This window comes from Coenobita brevimanus, chromosome 70 (assembly GCF_032717465.1).
Source record: "Coenobita brevimanus isolate Jiangsu-jjx chromosome 70, ASM3271746v2, whole genome shotgun sequence".
In the NCBI taxonomy this organism is placed as follows: domain Eukaryota; kingdom Metazoa; phylum Arthropoda; class Malacostraca; order Decapoda; family Coenobitidae; genus Coenobita; species Coenobita brevimanus.
Genome location: NC_137023.1, coordinates 12,116,142 through 12,136,675, shown reverse-complemented (window position 1 = coordinate 12,136,675; position 20,534 = coordinate 12,116,142).

The following is a 20,534-nucleotide window of genomic DNA, read 5'->3' as shown; positions in this document are numbered from 1 at the left end:
GTTTCGTTGCACGGTTATATTCAGCTTAAGGGTGACCTACTGAACGGGTAAAAAATTCTGTTGAGACAGCAGTGGAAATGGTTCCAGTACTTTCTTTGCATTTACTGCTATGAATAAATTGAACAGCTAAATATGCATTATAAAAGGGAGAAGAAAATTTACGTATTCATAATCATCAAATTGTTTACTTGTTGTCCACTTTGTAAGTGGCCATAAATATTGTTGGAAGCGCTTCGATCAGTAAAAGGCTGTGGCAAAAACATGGCATCCCTGTACTTTAACCTGAATGAGTAAGCTCAGATTTTGGTGCTTTCAGCATCCAGCATGTGCTGATTCCGATGCATTTAAATGTAATTACTGTATTATGCAGAATAGATGGTAAAAGACCCACTACTGCCCGATTGTGCTGTTCTACACTGTTGCATGGTAAGAGTGAAAAATGAGTTCGTTGGTAGTATGGGCAGTGACTGAGAATCTGTGGTGCAGAAGTAGCCTGCATAAAAATGAAAAAGAAAAAAATGCATATATTTTATCTTGAAGTAGGCTAGCATTGAGCTAACTGGATATGCAGAGCTATAATAATAAAATAACATAAACAGTTGAAAAGGAGATTATTGAGAGTTGTTGAGCACGTGTGTGTATAACTAATAACTGCAGAGTGTGAGAGGTCATGAGTTCAGAATTAGCACGCCAGAAACGTGTATTTGATGTGGACAAGACTGAGGTGCAGAGCAGGACACGGCAAGGTAAAGACGTATGGGAAGGATACAAGTACAGGGAACTACGTGAGAAAGGCCACGAGCCAGTACATAAAGTCGGTAACAGAGGGAAGAGACACTAGTACTGGAAGAAAACAGGGACGAAAAACTAATCTGATCGGGCTGACGTTATGGTTATTTATTAAGAATTTGTTTTATTATCTGTGTTTCAACACTGACATCTTCCCCCTTGCACTCTCCACATAAATCAACCAGACACGATACTGACTTGGCAGTTTTAGCTTGAGAATCGAGCCTCACTTGATGTTGGTAATTCGAGTGGAAACTTTATAATTCCAGTTTGTACGTGGCCTTCCAAGCAGATGATAACGGTAACTCTTGACATTTTTACCGAATAAGAAGATTGTGTTATGGCAGGAATAGTTGTAACGTTCTGATATATTCCATTGGTCACTGGTGAATCCAGAGGGAAACTCAAGGGTCTCCAGCCTCCTCCTCCACCCCATCCCTTTCACTCCCTTACAAGAATATGTTTTTCTTCTCAAAATTTTTAAATGCATCACTTATATTCTATCAATACGGTACAGTAAATATATAGGAAGTAGTATGGAACAGCAGAAGTTACGGTTTGAAGCTTGTTGATAGAATTGTCCATTACATACTCAACGAAATAAGGTCAGCTCAGGAACCGTCTCCCTCTATCTATACAGTAATTCCATCTGCATATGACCTCCAGTCATTTTATCGTAGTGTGTCCACGCAACTCGAACGAATCTTCTTTTTCTTGGCGGGAACAATTATTGCGGTCGTCTAGTCCTTGGTTCCTTCTTCCATGTACAAAAAATGTAACTTTTTGTCTCATAGAATTCGATGCAAAAGTATTTTTTTAAATACACCTTCAAAATGTCTAATTTATTTCAGCATTTTCTCCATTTGGATGAGAGAAATCCCCTCCTGCACTCCACCTCTTCTTGGTGTTGTTGTCTTGTGTTCATAACCCCCCATTCCAAAAATCGTAGTTCAGCCCCTGATGTTATTCCAGTATAAGGATGTTCGTATCAAGGACGAGCTTACACCAAAATGTATGAGGAATTCTCTGTATGCAAATTATTTGAACAGGCATAGCTAAAATTCAGTGCTAGAGAGAGAGAGAGAGAGAGAGAGAGAGAGAGAGAGAGAGAGAGAGAGAGAGAGGGCTTGGGTGTCTGACAGTTCATTTGGGAATTCTGCAACAACTGTCTGTTCTTTCTTTTCATCTGGACGGCTCCAAAGCGCCGGGGCCAGCAGTGAAAATGATTGCGTAATTGAAGGATAGACGGTAACTTTTTGCATACATATTCACTCCAGCCTTCACTGTTGACTGCTTTACATACACTTTGGTCGATGCGAGCAACCACTTCCGGCAAAAAATCTTTTCGTGCAAAAATGAAACACTGAAATATAAGTTCACACTAGCGTGAAAGTTGCAATTTAGTAAGGAGACGATTAAATTTTTAAAGGTATTATAATGGAATATGGACGATTAAATCATTTTACTAGAAGAGCGAAGAAAGTGGAAGAGACAAAAAAATTAAGAATAGCTTGGAAAGAATGCTACTTAAGGCAAGTGCAGGAAAGGAAATCTATTGAGCAGTGATAGGAAACATGTCACTTACCCAGCGCTGAATTTTCGTGCAAATATAACTGAAAAATGCTTTGACTATCTTACTTCTAAGATGGAACACTGCGTGTCAAATTCTCGCTTCTTAAAAATCTCCATTCTAGGTGTTATCAGTGTTCACCACCACGTTTGGCTCTCCTTTCCTTTCACTGAAAATCTGGTGGACACGCCTGCATCTTTTCTACCCTTAATGACTTACAGCAGCTTGCACAGCATCCCACCCAATTCCTGGACGCCTTGGAGAGAGTTCCAACATACTTGTCCTTTTCCTAACAACTAATCCTTATGCTTATGCTCTTAATCTTTTCTCTCCATTGGGCTCCTCTGACCACAGTCTTTGTCACCTTAACCTGTCCCATCACTCCAGTAAGGCCTGAGGACCCTCCAATGAAGCAATGGCTATGGCACTTTGGGGCTGCTGTTCATGAGGCCCTGAGGCCTTTGATTTTCCCTGGAACGATCATTGCTTCCATGTCCGAGAGCCATCTGAGTTTGCTTCGCACATTACGGAAGTTATACTTTCGTGCATGGAAGAATATATTCCATTCTCTTATCCTGTGAAAAAAAAAAAAAAAAAAAAAAAAAGCTTAATCACGCTTGTTCTAATGCTGTCCACAGCTAGGAGAAGGCCTACAAAAGGTACTGGAACCAAGTGATCTCCAGAATCTCGTCTCTTTTTATGTCTCTGGCCGGAACCGTGATCAGTCTGTCCTTTGCTTTGCTAACATTGATTTCGTTCATACCAAATGCTCTGAACTCACTGACTCAAATTCTGCTTACACCAACTGGCATCTTGACAAGAACTTTTTAAACAACGTTACTTCATTATCCTTCCCTCCTGTTTGCTGCTCTGATGGCTCTGTAGCAATTTTTTGCTACTGATAAAGCAAAACTCCTTGCTCACACTTCTCTTCCAGTTCCACTTTAGACGATTACAGTGTTGTTCCTCCATCACTTCTCTCCAACATCCTCATGGTGGATATTACTTTTCAGTTGATGTGTTTTCAGCCATCTCTGGCCTGTATACAGACAAGGCATATGAGCCCGATGGAGTCCCTCTTGCTCTTCTCAAGAACTTTGCCTCTGTGTCTACACCCTGCGTAGATAAACTCTTTTGCCTTTATCTGTCACCTTGTACGTTTTCTTCTTGCTGGGAATTTGCTTTCATTCAGCCTATCCCAAAGAAGGATGACCAGTCCCAGCCTTGTGATTAGCACCTAATTGGTTAAATATCCTTGGCCTCAAAAGTTTTTGAATCTTAACAAAAAAAAAAAAAATGAAAGTAAAGCACTTTTTCTGTCATAACCATTCCAGTCATTAGAAGTGGCTTCCACCAGGGATGCTCCACTGGCGATCTTCTCTCCTTTCATTTGATTCCAGGTCATCCTGCTTTCGGGGCTTTGGTGAAAGCTTGACATCTCAAAGATTTTCGATCAAGTCAGGGAGAATTTTTAAATTTCTTATTGTTTCTGTATTTCCATCTGTGCATTCATGTCTAGTTTCTGGTCATTCAATACCTGCTGTTGTTGACGGCCACCGTCATTCTCCTGTGGCTATCAGTACTGGTGCTCCTCTGGGATTTCTTCTGTCACTAACTCTTCCTTCAATTGATCAGTGACCTACGCGGTACATCATACCCTATCCACTTTTACGCTGATGACTCCACCCTTCACCTCTCCATCTGCTTCCCGCAGCGTCCATCTCAACAGTTACTTCAACAACCATGGGATGAGGCTATGGCACACTTAATGTCTGACCTGGTTCATATTTCTGATTGGGGTAAAAGTAACCTTGTATTTAATGCATCAAAAACTTAGTTCTTACTTGTTTCAACACGTAAGAATCTACCACAGGAGTTTCTTCTAATTTTTTACAATATCCAACTAATTTCTGCATCATCTTTGAACATACTTGTAGTTTCATTCTCATGGAATTTGGTTAAGAAAATCATAGTACATCTTGGGTAAAATCTGCTTCCAAGTAATTAGTTGTGCTGAGCTGACTCCGTGCCTTCTTTACCTCTGCACAGTTGTTGACTTAATACATTTTTTTTTTTCCGCCCCAGTGTAGAGTACAACTTTCATGGGTGGGGAGGCTCCCCACATACAGCTTTTCTCAACATGGTAGAATGAAAAGCTTCTCGTTTCATTAACTCTCCTGCTCTTGCTGGCTCCATTTAACCTTTATCTCGTCGCTGCCTTGTTGCATCTTTATCTCTCTTCTCTTGCTACATCAGTGGTTACTGCTGCTTGGAACTATCTGCTTACAGCCTTCCACCACAATGGTGGGTGCATAGCACTCGTGTAGCGCAAACTCTCATCCATTTTCTGTCCAGCTTTCTGATTGAAGAGTTATCGGTTACCTTCAGTCCTTCATACAGTATATGCAAAAGGTTAACTCTGGAACTGTCTTGCTCTGTCTGTATTTCCTATCTGCAGCCCCTAGTCTTTTAAACGCAGTGTGTCGAGGCATCTCGAAATGAACTGATCCTTAATTTGGCTCTCTGTTATCCTGTTTTTATTTATGTTGCGGTCTTCAGGCCTTTGGTTCCTTCTCCCTTGTGTTAAAAAAATTGCAGGGAACAAAATTTTAGCAGGAATATTCATCCAGTGTATTGCTGCATAATATATTTAGTATTAAGGTGAGTAACCGGAGCATCGTGGGAAATAAAGATGTTTGGCAATGTTAATTGTATTTTGTAGATTTTAATTGGGTGCATTATTCTGTATCCAGCTATTGACTAAGAAAAGAATCAGACGTCGTCTTGACGAAATGTTGCATACTAAGAGAGTCAGACTTTTCTGCGGATTCTGTAGGTTGCTAAGGTTGTGAAAATTTTTAGAATGCTTGCAGAATAAACGGAATCATGCAGAGCTTCTGTCGTAATTGAAGCACACACACACACACACACACACACACACACACACACACACACACACACACACACACACACACACACACACACACACACACACACACACACACACACACACACACACACACACACACACTGATATACTACTACTGTTCATGTTCACAGGGAAGAGGAAACACGAATTACCCATCGCTGTCGTGTATTCTTATCATTACTCCTCTTCGTCTCACAGATTTAGCGATCCCCATATCACAGCATCAAATTCTTTACCCAATTCACTTTGTAACTCTGAAATTATATCTGAATTTCTCCTGTGCCTCGCACGTTTCCGTTATAATTCTACCATTCAGTCCCTTTCATCTACTACTCAGATTTTTACCTCTTAGAGTTGTGTTCATTTTTTTTTCTTAAACGGCTTCTCACTGTCTCTCAACAATCAGCATTGCAGCCTGTGAGACTCCTTGTCTACTATCTTTGGAGTTTTCTTTTCACTTTTTCTTTTGATCTTCAGCCTTTATCTCGTCACTGCATCTTTAATTCTTTTCTATCGCTAGGTCAAAGGTCACTACTTTTCTTAAGTGTCTGCTTGCATCCCTCCACCACTGCGGCGGGCGCACAGCACCCGTCTGGTTGCAAGCTCTCATCTCTTTTCTGTCCAACTCTCTAATTTAATAGTTAACCGTTACTCGCAGTCATTCATGTATACAACGAGTCAGCTCAGGAACTGTTTATATTTCCTACTGCCTATGACCTTCGGTCAACGCAGTGTGTCCAGGCATTGCTAAATGAACTGATCTTGAATTTGGCTCTGTAATTTCGCTTTTATTATTTTTTATTATACATTTTAAGGACACAGTCTTGCGGGCGTCTGATCCTTGGTTGTTCTTTCGTTGCAAAGAAAAAGAAAAAAAATCTTCCATCTCTGAACCACTTCAGCCCTTGTAGTCTCCACGCATTCCATGTACGGCATACTTTCTCCCACCCATTGACTCTCGCTTCCTCCCTCTGCCGAACTGCCCTTCAAAGACCCTCACTTCTCATGTCTACATAACTCACATTCATGACTCATATAATTCCCTCTTCAAAATTCTACACACTTCCATCTCATCATAATTTCATTGAGACTGTTTAGAACGGGTTTTCTGAACTTCTTCCAGCCATTCTCTTCCTGTAGCTACTCCATGGTGAACTTGGCCTAGTATATGCGTAGGATCGTATTCAAGTCAACTTGGGGGGCTATCGTGTGCCCCTTCCAGTGGCATGCACAGACTGTATAGGGGCGGGGCTGTAACTTAAAAATAATGGAGGAGGGAGAGACCACACCTTGTCCTGGTTACTACTTCAGAGAGAGAGGGTGAGGGGCATTTCGTCACTTCGCAACCAGCAGGGCAAAGGGGTAGGGGCTCTGTGAGCCTTACCTGTGCACACCCCTGCCTTTTTATTTTTACTTTTTTTCTACTTATGACATTGATAGTTCCGTTTGATATTTTAACCAATTTTGTTGAAATAAAACAGATGAGAAAAATCGTACAAGAGAACATCAAGCTTAAATAGGGAATGTGTATCACTAAGGAAGGCGTATTAGAATTCCTTCTAGTTGACAAGTCTCACCGAAGTCTTAGTATTTCAGTTGCTTCCAGATTTTTAAAGACGCTTAAATCGTAATACGTTCCATGTTCCTTGAGAAGTAAATCAAACAATAACCACAAGGGAAACCTTGGTAAAAATTAGCCATGATTATGATTACCTACTGTACTGTATACTTGATGTCGGATATTGCCTTGATTAGTTAGTACTTTTTGTCTAAATAATGGTTATCGTTCTTGTAATGTTTATTAACCTTACATTTTTTTATTAATTATTATTCTGTATAGCAACTCTTGTCCACTATCATGTTTCTTATATACACCCCTTTAACATTTCATGACATTTTTTATTGCAGTATTAATCGGTTTATATAACAAATGTACGTAATCATAAACTTACCAGAAAACTTACCCGTTAATTTTAGTTAATTCCAAATCAGAATGGAGCATAGTGTGTCCATTCGTAGCACACCTCCCGCTCGATATTTGCTTCTCTGCCACCATGTATCTTTTAACCTTTGGCAGAAATTAGTAGTGGTCTGACAGTGATATTTTATTAGCCTTCTCTGTTCAATTGCTTACCCTTCCATAAAAAATTGATCATTTCCTTCCGTTCTTTCGCATTTGTTTGCTGCCTTTCATTTCCATCTTTTAAGTAAATTTGTTTATCTATTTTTCTTAAGGAGAGCGTCCTCCTGGCATCAATTTTCATCAAAACATTTCCAAATTCGTAAATTTTTATAATTTTAGCGCCACTCAACCCAGCTACGACTTTAAAATCCCTTAGATTTTAGAAGCAAATGACCCAACCAAGATTCATTTTCCTCTTGAGTTAACTCCATCTAATCACTGCGAAATTTCAAAATTTGTCCCAGGCACAGGTGACTCTACACCGAGTGAGAAGGCAAATGGTTTCCTGTACGCCAGGAAACCCTTTGGCTGGGTGTTAACCATATAACCAAATTATGGCACCTGGTGGTTTAGTGGGTAATTACGGCGCTCCAATCGGATTGAGCTGGTGCAGGTTTATATCCAAGGGATGGTTGGGGTTTATTGCTTACGTAATTCCACTCAGGGACGAGTGAGGCTGGTCACTTTCATTTTAAATGGCAGGACCAACTTGCCTAGCCCCGGGCTCCTGCACTCCTCATGGGGCCACAATGAGTTAGATGATGATGATGATGATGATGATGACGACTTCCACTCTCGCCTTATCATCAGCTGTGTAATACTTTCCCACCAGACCCGACACTTGTTAGGGTACCACACCACAGCATTTCCTCGTTATCTTTTTCTTTCCTTTTTCCAAACACTTTCCAACCTGTTGCTGTACCTTTATTTCTTCACCAGTTTGCTAGAAACCTGTCGCAGTTATTCCTTCTTTAAATACCCTAAGCATTCCCTTTAATTATTTTTATCTTTTTTATGGGATTTTTACAGCAGTTTATGGGATCAAAAGTAAACCATACAAACAGTTTGAGGGATCCTTTGACCTTGTTTATTCATAAAGCATGATGATTTGCATATATATATATATATATATATATATATATATATATATATATATATATATATATATATATATATATATATATATACATTTATATATATATATATTTATACACACACACACACACACACATACACACACACACACACACACACACACACACACACACACACACACACATCAGTGTACTATTGCTTTGTGTACATCATCCTGTATTCCCGTGGGAATGATGGCAGTCTTTATTATTCTCATTTTCATTATTTTCAACACGACGAGTTCTTGGCCTCGTCCCCTTCTAATTCCTTGAATGCTTTTCATTGTTATCACATGTTCAGTACACATTATTTCCCTCACTTTCTCACATTCCTCTGATGAACATCCTACACACACATCACATGTTTCCATTCCCTTTAAGCGCTTCCCTTCGCCAGTGTTTCATGTAGTCCATAGTGTTCACCATTGCGTCTTCAGTATTCTTCATTACATCATTGTTTTTTTTTATGACAAACTTCTCCTGACTTTAATTTGGTTAGAGTATGATGGCATTGCATGGAATGTAAATTAAAGGGAGTGCATGAAAGGCAAGGCCGTCTGATGTGTGGATTCCTGGAAATTTAAAGCTGGAGTACCGGTAGTGATGTATGTGGGTGATGGTGAATGTGCGAGGAAAGGAGTGACTTTGAAGCAAATCACAGAGCATGCAAGTAAGGTGTAAGTTCTGGGATGATTTATTATCTTTATATCTATCTATCTATCTATATATTGTATGTACACACACACACACACACACACACACACACACACACACACACAGCAGGTTGGGAGGGGTAACAGTATCTCCACTCCCTGTAACTCTGACGTCCCTCTCCAACCACCTATTAGCCCTCGTGACCATTAAATAGCCCGTCTGGTTACAATTTCCCCTACTCTCATATGTATTCAACCTACTACCTCTTTTCCTAAAATGCATCTTGCCCCCTCCCCCCCAAATTTGAGTATCCTTTTTCCATGTACAGTCCTTGCACTGCGTGTGCTCTCTTCATGTACCTCTTTACTGTATATACTTGAGCTCCTTCACCCTCAAGACCATATAAGTCCCGTCCCAAAACTATTGTCTCATCATCCCCCATACCATTCACTTCAAATCAACCCAGAATCTAATTTTTTTTTTTTACTTTATTTAAGCCAGCCCGTGAAGCAGTTGCCTATATAAATGAAATTATGAACTTACTGAACAATATTTTTAAAATACTATAGCACTAGCCGTGTGTGTGTGTGTGTGTGTGTGTGTGTGTGTGTGCGTGTGTGTGTGTGTGTGTGTGTGTGTGTGTGTGTGTGTATTTTGGGCAGCCGAAACTACACATTCAAATCGCACCAAAATTGGCACGAAAATCGCAAAAAATTCGCAGATGTGAAAAAACTTGGTCCCATCACGATTGAAAAACTTTTACTGTATTTAATGAACGATCACATTTTGACCAAAGAAACGCCGCTCTCGGCGCCCGGCATAGGATCTCCGTAGAATTTTTTGCCCATAGCTACAGCAGCGCGAGAGCCCTCCGCAGGAGCAAGGACGAGGGGCCCGAAGAGCCCTCGAGCACTTGTTCAATGCTGTAATCCTTTCATTCTTTCTCATTATATTGATGACACATTACACCCCTTTTCCTCAACCAGCACACCCCCACCACCATCTCTGTCTACACTTCCCTGCCAACATAACTTATACCGACAGTCCCTCTCGACAATAATTCTGGCAGATCCTCCCCCATACCTGACCTCCTGTACGCAAGAAACATTCACCCGCCTCCTACTCTTAGTCTCTACTGCTTCCTCAGCCCTACACTTCAAATGACCCTCATTACCATGATGCCAGTCTGAACTCCTTGGGTTATTTAAGATCCTCAGGCTTGCATTTATTATTTCTTTTTCATTTCATTTTTTTTTTTTGTCATAAGTTGGTATAATAAAGGATGAGACAGACCATAGGCCCCACCTTCCTGCACAGTTGCAAGTCCAGGCAAGAGACCTGGGACCCATAGCCCACCCGCCTTGGCCAGTGACTGTGCCAGTGGCTTCGGGGCACTCTGCCAGGACAGCTACAAAGACACCTTCCAAGCTCGTCTTGGAACTGCAACTGCCATGCTGTTATACTCCTGCTGATAAGGCAGCCTCCTGGTGTGCTACTCCCAAGATTGGGCTCTCTCCATCGGACAGAGGCTGCAGCCTGGGAATCACAATGCCCTATACCCTCGGGAGCAGGTCCGAGTCTCATGCCATCCTGGTCCCCAGAACTATGCTGGTGGAGCGTGTACCACTCCTCCCCTCAAGTTCACCACTAGGTAGTGAGGGCCAGGTTTTCTGGCCACATACCCTTGCTGGTGTCAACCCCTGCGATGTACGTTGTGTGGTATGTGAAGCGTATGTAGAGTAGGTAGTGCATGAAATAGAGAAAAGTGTGTGGGAGAGTATGCTGGCCTACTCTCCATGTGTGTGTCACATTGAAAGGGTCAGTAAATTGGGATGTTCATGATATCCTGATGATGGCTAGTGAAATATGAGTTTCTGCTCTCCCTATCTCCAGCATTCCCATCCTCTTCAGAATGCTACCCCGATCGACTGGCGCCAGCCTACTCCCTACAAGGTATAGGGTTTATAATGCAGTTAATAATAGAGTTTATAATGGATGACTGAAATACAGCAGTGGAGTTGACATGTGCCTTCGAATGATGCCATGCACGGCTTTGGAGTTCTAGCATATGGTAATGAAAGCTAATTCCTGTTGGTGGTAGCATTACATGCATTATTAGTATGTTATACATTAGACACGGGGAGGAAAATTGATAGTACGTGGTATAGAGAGGCTGAACTGAGCACTGAAGGAAGTCTCGTTGATTACATGCTGGTTGAGGGAAGGATACTTTGTTGTGTTACATAAGAGTTCAGAAGACGTTGCAAAGGATTGACTCATGGTAGGATTACTGTATAGGAGCTAAAATTGAACATCGAAAATTTGGTCTAGAGAAAATAACTCACCGTGAAAGGACAGATGTTGAGGTATTGGAAAATACTGTAATGTACCGGTAGTAACAGATCAGTAAGCTTATGAGCAAAAACAACAGAGGATTTAGTGAAAAAGATTTGGGAACAAATTATTTTGGAAAACTTGTTGAAAGATTATAAATGTGTTTTTCCTTTAGGCTGTTAAAGCTGAGTAAAGTATGTAAAGCTCTAAAAAGAAATAAATCGTATAATGGAATATAGAATAAAGATCGTTGGAAGACAAGAAAGATATAGCCAGGACGGATGGAAATAATTAGTTCAAATGATTAAACGCTGGAGAACAAGGAAAGTAGTACGAACGAGAAAAGATTATTGGGCTAATGAAGAATTTCTGATAAATTTTAATTAACTTCTCAGAAATCAGAACATTGTTTGGAAAGATGCAAAACTACCAAAAAAATTGATATTAGTACAGTGAGACAATACAAGGGATAAAACTGTAAACAGTTGACAAAAGAAAGAACAGTAAAGGAGAAATTTTGAAAATTCGATGAATAAGAATGACTAGATAATAGTAGTTGTTAATGATTTAGTATGGTGGTGCATAAGGGTGAAGTAATTACTCAGGAATATGGCAGTGTGGAAAACCAAGGACTGAGAAGGCAGCAGGTGTTGTAAGAGTGCTTAGCTTTCTTAATATGGGTACATGGAATACTGTGGCTAAGCTGGTGTGAGTTTAATCTGTGGAAGGGAGTTTAGATTTTGAAGAAAGGTTATATGTATATGAGTCTTGACGATACGAGATGATGTGGAAGGCCAAAAGGTAGCTTGTTATGTTAACTGAGTAAGAGAGTGAGGTACCGTAATAAATAATGAAGATGCGAAAGAACTAACCTAAAATTGAATTGGATGTATGTCGTTCGTATGACTATACATGATAAGGGTTGGGTTTTTATTTTAATTTTAAATCGACGACATGGCTTTACCGTACTGCAGTCGAATGAAGGATATTTAAAGAGGAGGCATATGTGTGGATGGTATTGGCTGTGGGAATGATCTGAGAAGTTTGAAGCCTTCTGCAATGAGTGAAAGAATTCTATCTGTCTATTGCCGGACGCCTTAATCCCGTAAAGGGTCGCCAGAAACAAATCGCCTCCGTGTCGCCCTATCCCCGCCATTTTACTGCCCTGCTCCCAGCTCACACACCCCTCTCTCATATACCTCTCCATCCCTCCATCTCATCCTTGCCCTCCCCCTCTCTGTCACCCCATCCACCTCACTCACATACACTCTCCTTGTCAGTCACTCGCTGTCTATCCTCTCCACATGGCCAGACCACCTCAGTGTGTTTCTCCTAACGCATCCTGTCACATCCACATCCACACCACGCACCGTCACTTCCTCATTTATCAGTCAGTCTCTCCATGTGACTCCACATGCTTCTCTCAAATAACTCATTTCCAGTGCTCTCACACTTGACTTGTGTCCCTCCAACAAGGTCTAAGCTTCACTTCCATACGTTAGAATTGGTATCACAATACTGTCATGCAGTAACTTTTTCACTTCCATGCTCACTTCCCTATTTCTTATCACTACTTTCAAAGAACCAGCAACTTTTCTTCCTTGTTGTACCCTTTCAAGCACTTCACCCTCCAAACTTCCATCCTTACTCATCACACAACCTAGGCACTTAAACGCAGTCACATTTTCCTTTTCCTCCTCATCCAACCTCACTGTACATTCAGTGACTTCATTTCTCTCGAAGACCATAACTTTACTCGTCTGTGCATCCACCTTTAGATTTCGTTTCTTACCCTCCCAAACTCATTCACTATGCCTTGCAGGTTCGCTTCCTCGTCTTTTAACAACACAGTATCATCTTCAAATAACAGTACAGGGAGGTTCCACACACTGCCCTCTCTGATTACGGCCGCTCCCAAATCCAGTGCCCTACCTTTTATCTTACTTATAACCCCATCCATGTACAGATTGAACAACCATGGAGACATGACACATCCCTGTTTGAATCCAACCTTAGACAGAGAAATTCACCCATTTCACTGTCCAAACACACTGCAACCTTAGTACCATCATACATACTCTTCATGGCATTCAACAACTTCCTATTTACTCCTTATATTCTTAATACTTTCCACAATCCTTGTCTATCCACCTTGTCATATGCTTTCTTCAAATCGATGAAGGCCACATATAATTCTTTCCTTTCTCTAGAAACTTTTCCACTAAAGACCTAAGAATTAATATCTGATCTGCTCAACCTCCTCCCTTCCAAAAACCTCCCAGTTCTTCTCCGACTAATTCCTCTGTTATTTTGCCTAACTCTGTCAATAAGTATCCTACCATATACTTTTCCTATTACAATAAGAAGATAAATGCCCCTATGATTATCATAAGCTTCTTTTCCCCCCATTCCTTTGTACAGGGAAATAATTATACCTGACTTCCAATTCTCCGGGACTCTACCTTCCTCGCAGGCCAGTCTGCACATCTTCCACATCCATTCTGCTAGTATATCTCTCCCATTATTCAGCATTTCACCACACACTCCATCAGTTCCTGGGGCTTTCCTCATTTTGTCTTTCTTCATAGCTTCCACAACTTCCATCCTACTGATTTCTTCCTTTCTTCTCACATCCGTCCTTCTCCCAGCCATTCCCAAGCCACTTATAATCTCATTACTTTCAATCTCTGTGTTCAACATTCACTAAAGTGTTCTCTCCATCTGCTCACTTTTTCTCCCTTCCCCACTAGTAATCTACCATTTTAATCATTCACTCCCCGACTAACTTTTTTAACACCCTGTATATCGCTCTTTACCTCTTTCCAGAACATTTTCTTACATTCCTTCCACTTTACACACAAATTCCTTCCAAATTCCTCATCCACTCTCTTCTTACTCTCTCTTACTAATGGTTTCACCTCTCTCTTCCTCTCTATGTCTCTCTTCTGTCTCTCAACTTGCTTCATATCCCTGTTTCTCATCCACTCACTATATGCTTTCTTCTTCTTTGCCACAGCCTGTCTCACCTCTTGATTCCACCATGTTGTTCCTTGCACCTCCTTTTGTCTTCTCCACCTCACATGCTGCACAGATTTCTTCTGTGAATACCTTGCACACACCTTCCATGTCCCCCATCTGCTCCAATCCATATTTACCCAATTGCTCCTCCACTTCCCTCTTATATTCTGCCTTTTTTTCCATCCTCGTGTAAGCTTTCAACCCTCCTTGTATGAACTGCTTCCTCCTGTCCTTCCCTTCTTCTATTCCTCCATTTCATTTGAACCCTGACTTCACCACCAAGTTGTGGTCAGAAAGTCCACTTCCGCAACTTCTGTATGCTCTTGCATCCCTTGCACACCTCATTCTGTCATCCACACACACATAATCAATCATTGCCTTCCGTTCGTTCAGTTTATCACCCACCCTTCTCATCACTCGAAATTTATACCTCCGGATCATTTGGTGTCTGAAGAGGGTATTGGCTATCACTAACCCCCTCCTGGCACACATGTCCACAAGAGCACTACCATTCTCATCCACTTCTGCAGGCACACTCCACTCACTAACTACTGCATCCACCTTCACATTCCCTTCTTTTCCATTCATATCTCCAATCAAAAAGCACTCTCTCATTCCTTTCAAACTTTTCCATGCACGCTTCCACATTTTTCCAGAACTCTTCTTTCACTCTGCTTGCACGATCTTGCGTTGGCGCTTACACACACACAGTCGACCACATTTGTAGTCCAACTTTCTGTTTTACCCACACAATCCTTAAGCCAACTGCTCCATACTCTCTTAAATTCTGTTTCCATCTCATGCACACAACAATATACACTCCTTCTTTGGCACTCTCGTTCTCACCCACTTCCGCGCATATACCCCATCCATACTCCCATACTTTCACACTCTCACCATCATTTCGTTTCAGTTAATCCACATACACCCACTTTTGCACCCTCAGGCACCTGAGGGGTCTCTGTCTCTTTCACCTCATCATTTACACCCTGTACATTCCACGTCGCAATCCATACCATGTCTTTTGTTCGGTCCTTAGTCGTCACCTACTGGTCAGTCCTGGTCCGTCACTTCTTATTTGTATTTTTAGTTAGTTGTTTTCCGAGGAGGGGCACTAACCATCCGCCAACCCACTTGTTTCACGTAGGGAACAAGTGTTGGTTAGTTATAAGGTTTCCACCCAGCGTTGTCAAAGATTTCCTGGTTTACAGGAAGTCATTTGGCTTGCCACTGAATGTAGAGCTACCCTAAAGACAGAGCACCGCTACACTAAGTGGGTGGATGATGGCCGCCTGCACCTACCACATTCTTAACCCATATTACTGACTTCTTTGCCGCTAGTTCCTCCAACTTTGTGTGTTCCGTTTCTTGTTCATGAAACCTACTCACTCCGCTAAAAAACGGGAATATCGGTTACATTGAAGATATATAGTGTTCAGCACAGTGCACAACGGATAAAACACACGACAGTCAGAAAGGAGGTGACGAATATAAAGTATTGAAATAAGCTGATTAACTAGATGAACACTAAAAAATAAATAAATAAATTAATTAATTAATTAATGGAATTTTGAGGGGAGGAATATATGTATGAAACAGAAGAACAAATTTAGCCAGTTACTGGTTGTGGGATCTTATATTTTGCGGGATACATAGGATTAGGATCCGAATCCACCCCCAGTTATTCTTTCTAGGCCCATAGCCTAGCCTTGTAGAAAATTCAATCGAAATTCATAGAGAAATTTTAGAGATATCGTGCGGACAAACAAGCTAACAGACAAAAATGGTGAATACATAACCTTCTCCCGCTCCGTTAGCGAAGGTAAGAATATTGAGTGCTGAAAGAAGAATAGTGGAAAAGTAAGCAGCCGTGAGGAAGTGATTTTAGTACTGGTGAGGGAGAGGGATAATCCTCCTGGTGTGGATGGAAAATACGAGAGAAAACGTTTAAGCTGGCAGTATTAACACTCGGGCTCCTATGACGTACTATTAGCTGAATAAAATCGTCTAACGTTAGATGTAATTAGATTCTAACCTGGCCTGACCACAGAGTTAAGTATATGAACTGTTTTGAAAGTAGTTTGAGTTTACAGTTTTTATTAATAATGAGTCTGTGGTAGGTGGTGGCATCCATCATCCACTCACTTGATGTGCTGCTACATACTTCATTCACATTTTTCATTCTCTCTCTGTGTGGGCCTTCCTTCCGTCCTATATATCCACTCTTCCCTGTCATGTTTATTACTCTACTTTCCACTCTAGATGGTTCTACACAGAGTAACAATCCTAATAGTTTCTTATAATACAGGAAACCATTTACAGTTCTGGTTGGTAACCATATAACCAAATAACAGGGTGATGTAGAACATACTGTAGTGCCCCTGTTAACGGGATGGAGAGACGTAAATGCGGCCACCACCCTGGAACCAAACCCTCTCACTCCTCCCTGTGCTTCACTGTGGCGAGACAATATATACACCAGGGGAGCATTGGCTTACTACATAGGATGGCCGTGCAGGAGCCATTGCTTGTCCGCGGTTGATGGGTCTGCCCTGCCAGACAGACCAGGGTTGCTCCACATCAGTAACATGAATGAAGTTGCCTTGATTTGAGGACCATCAGTACAGCATTGATCTGTAGCGAGCTTGGCGACTCCAGAATGTCAATGTCACAACTTTTATGAGCACATGTAGGAATTCGGACAGTAGCAGACTCTTGTGCTACTGCCTCTCGAGAGAATGGCACTGCCTTGGGAGGGATAGTTAAGTGTAGAATTTTAGGGCAGTGAGTGGGGGTTTGGCCCATTTTTTCTGATCACTGGAGTGATACCTGTTGTAGTTTTCCTTCTTTGAGTTTTTCCCATTTCATGTTCTGAATCATTCTCCATCTTTACTTAATAATGAGAAGTTGATGATGATGATGATGATGATTTTTAGTAGAGAGGTTCTATATCTCGTGAGTTCCTTGTCAGTAGGCTATTTCCCGTTAGTAGCAGACTGTTTCAGATGGGGGTGCCAGTCGTCTACTCACTCTAGTGCTGATACAAATGGTTTGCTGTAACAAAGGAAACCATTTAACGTATAACCAAACGACACATGGTGGTTAAGTGAGATAAGGCCCTGCAGTCGGATGGAGCCTGTAAGGGTTTCCAGTTAACTAAATGCTACTGTTGGCATACCGTTATAAACCACTGTGTGTCGCTTGCAACAAATGCTGATGCTATCGATAACTTCCAGGGTTTTTGTCACTGTTGTTGATGGTGTTTGATTTTAGGGGGAATGTATGAAACAGAGTATAGTCTTAAAGTCTGTCTGTCTGTCTCTCTGTCTCTCTGTCTGTCTGTATGTCTGTCTGTCTGTCTGTCTGTCTCTCTCTCTCTCTCTCTCTCTCTCTCTCTCTCTCTCTCTCTCTCTCACTTGTACGTCTGTAGGGATTATAAGTTGGAATAATGTCGGTTGTGGTGGAGATAATAGTTGCCATGATATGTACTCTGCTAGCATCGGTAACACGTACTGAGGGTCGGTCTTTTCACCGAGGGCCACCTAAACCTAACCAAACCTCACCTAACCTTGCTTTTCTAGTGGCTTTCTGTGCGCCACGAAGAGACCCTCGATGGTTCTCGGGGGTCGGTCTTTTCATCGAGGGCCACCGAGAGCCACCTAACCTAACCTAACCTAACGTAACCTTGCTCTTCAAGTGGCCCTCAGTGGCCCTCGGTGAAAAGGCTTACCGCATATTGACAGGATGCATCTGCTGCAGCATGCACTAACAAGCAATGGGGATTAATATTTGGTATATCTGGTATATTTTGGAGTTTGTGTTTAGTTGCAGAAACTTGGTTCTGGTCATATCCGGTAGATGTACATATGGAAGTATTTAATGCCATGAATTCTCTACCAGGTGCAGGGCGCGCGAGTGCTCATTTTTTTGGTAATTATTACTCAGTATTTACGTTTTATGAACTTAATTTGGGATTATTTTTTAGCTCCCAAAGCAGTACGTCTAATACAGTTTAAGTTTTGCACTGAGTGCGATGTTCAAAGGTGATTTGATATCTTGTTTGTTAATCTTGGCGGGTTTGATTTTAGGTGGACATGAATCGTGAGCACATGTTACAAATGGCAGAGAAACGGTATCGGTAATCATCAGTCGAACTGTTTACCTGTTCTGTCAAATAGAGTCCAAATAATGTCTACTCCTACCCCCACTCCCCAGCCTCCCACCACTCCTTATTCTCCCGCCCATTCACCGTTCTCCTACTTCCCATCCTCCACTCACTCTGCCTTGTGTCCCCACTATTCATCATGTTCCCTCTCCTTTCCACTCTCCAGCCCATTCGTTGTCACTCTTTCTCCCTCCCCCACTTACATTCTAGTTCTAAGTTTCTTTCCAGTTCATACTCTTAGATTTTACTATCTGCCTTCTTCTCTGCCCTCGTTCTCCAGTGATCTCTCTGCTTTTTCTCTTCGTATTTGCTTTTCCCTATCTTATTTCAGGCTTCTGTCTTCTTTCTCTCCCAATTTTCAGCGTTTTCCTGTCTTCTCTTTTGCTTTTTTTTCTTCCACAATAGCTTACCCAACAATACTCTGCCATCTTCCCTCTTCTGTCCTCTTTCTTGCCTTTCTCTCTGCTCTCCCGTTTTCTTTTATATCTTCCCCATCTCTCGGTTTTCTCTTCCCTCTCCCTGATCTCTCCAATTACTCTCTTTGCATAATTCCGCCTTCTCCATGCTTGCTCATAATATATTCCGCTTCCATCCCACTTCCTTTGCTTTCTCCTCATGCTCTCTGCCTTTTTCCCTTCCCTCTGCATTCTCCCTTTCACTCTGATTTCTCATTCTTCTCTACCTTTCGTTCCTCTGCCTTCTCTCTCATTATCACTACTTTCTCCCTACCGTGTGTCTGCATTCTTTTATTTTTATTCGCTTTATCCTTTTCTCACAGGTTTCTCCATTACTCTCCTTATCCCCTCCTTTGTCTGCTCTCTTTTTATTATGTATATTGTCCCCTCTTTTGTCAACTTTTTTCCTTTTCCCTGCTTTCTCTCTTTTCTGTTTTCCCCTCTCAACTTTCTCCATCTTTTCTCCAGTTTCCCTTCCCTTCTTTCTTTATCCTGATCCTCAGTCCCGCTGTTCTCTCCTCTGCTGTCTCTCGTGCCTCACTCTCTTGTGTCCTATCATGCACGTCTCCAAACATTATTAGAATTCCCCACGCTAAGAAAATAATGGAGAAAGAGCGCAAGATCCGGAAAAACTGTTTGAAAATAAAACGCTTGAGAAAATGAATTAGACAAAAGTGCAGTGAAACTTAGCGACCGAATTTATCCATTTTCTGCAGCGAGAGTTATTGTGAGAAACCATTTGCGACGACATTCAAGTGTGGATGCAACAGGTTTCCACGCGAGTCTTGAGTGCTTGCATTTGTTGAAATGATGATTGTTGTTTTTATTAATTCTCCAGCGAGTTCGAATTATTGCTGATAGGAAAAGATGAACATATTACGGACGTAAATGTACATTTCAGAATGGTATGATAACATTCTTTTCCCAGGAATTTTTTTCTTACAGAATCATGATTAACTGGATTGCACGTGTTCCTACACAGCTAAATATGAACCTTGTTTAGTGTGATGACGTCTTTAATATACATTTCTAACACCAGGCCATTTTTCTAAGATAAGATAAGACCATGAAAGAAGTTAAGCTACTACCGTAGAGTCTGCCAGCAGTCAGCTATAATCACTTCAATATAGTGAAGCATTTGATTTGGGTTAAATAAATCGTGATAGAAAAGTTAAAATTAACCACTGATGAAATTTTATTGATGATCTGTCGAGTTTCCTTCAGTTAATGATAATATTCCTCGTAGAACACGTGGCGTCTTTCAGCAGCCATTTATTTGATAATAAAGTACCATCATGTGCTACATGACTTTGTTAGACGATGGCTGTAGTAAAAGATCATTTGTTTTTACCCTCCACCTGACATAGTCAGAGAAGGGTGTTGTTAACTTCTACCTGACAAAGTCAAAGGAGGGTGCTGTTATCACTGGGATCAACGGGTGTCCGTCTGTAGAGTTGGGCGGCAGGATGGTTGGCCGGGCGTAGAGATTTAGTTTCCGGGCCAGAACTTAGAAAGTATTCACTA